Here is a 509-nt window from a genome sequence, read left to right as displayed (position 1 = left end):
TGGCTTTCCTCCCTTCCACAAAAAGCGGAAAAGGATTCTTTCCAACTTGTTCAGCCACAAATCGGGGCAAGGCACCACGGTCAGACGGTAGGTGATAACCGATGCTATAAACATCTGCACCACCTCCGCCCTTCCTAACAAGGATAACGCCCGCCCAGACCAGGTCTGGGTTAGAGCAGTCACCCTGCTGATCACCTCGCTCCAATTTTTCTCTATCTGGAGGGCTGGCCCGAACCAGACTCCAAGCAGCTTAACACGACCTTCCGTCCAACGCCTTACAACGTTATTGGACGGCATCAGCTTGCCCCTCCAGGTGCCGAGTTGCAAACCGATCGACTTGTCCTTATTAACCTTTGCTCCTGCCACCGCCTCGTAACTTTTGATAGCTTCTTCCACCACTGGAAACTTGCCCTTATCCGTCACGCTTATGGTGATGTCATCTGCATACGCCGTAGCTCCTCTTCCACACCATAGATCATGCGGTGCGCCCCCTATCGCCTCCAACTTCC

Source organism: Octopus bimaculoides, chromosome 9 (assembly GCF_001194135.2).
Source record: "Octopus bimaculoides isolate UCB-OBI-ISO-001 chromosome 9, ASM119413v2, whole genome shotgun sequence".
In the NCBI taxonomy this organism is placed as follows: Eukaryota; Metazoa; Mollusca; class Cephalopoda; order Octopoda; family Octopodidae; genus Octopus; species Octopus bimaculoides.
The sequence above is the reverse complement of the archived record's forward strand: the minus strand, read 5'-3'. Positions refer to the sequence as shown.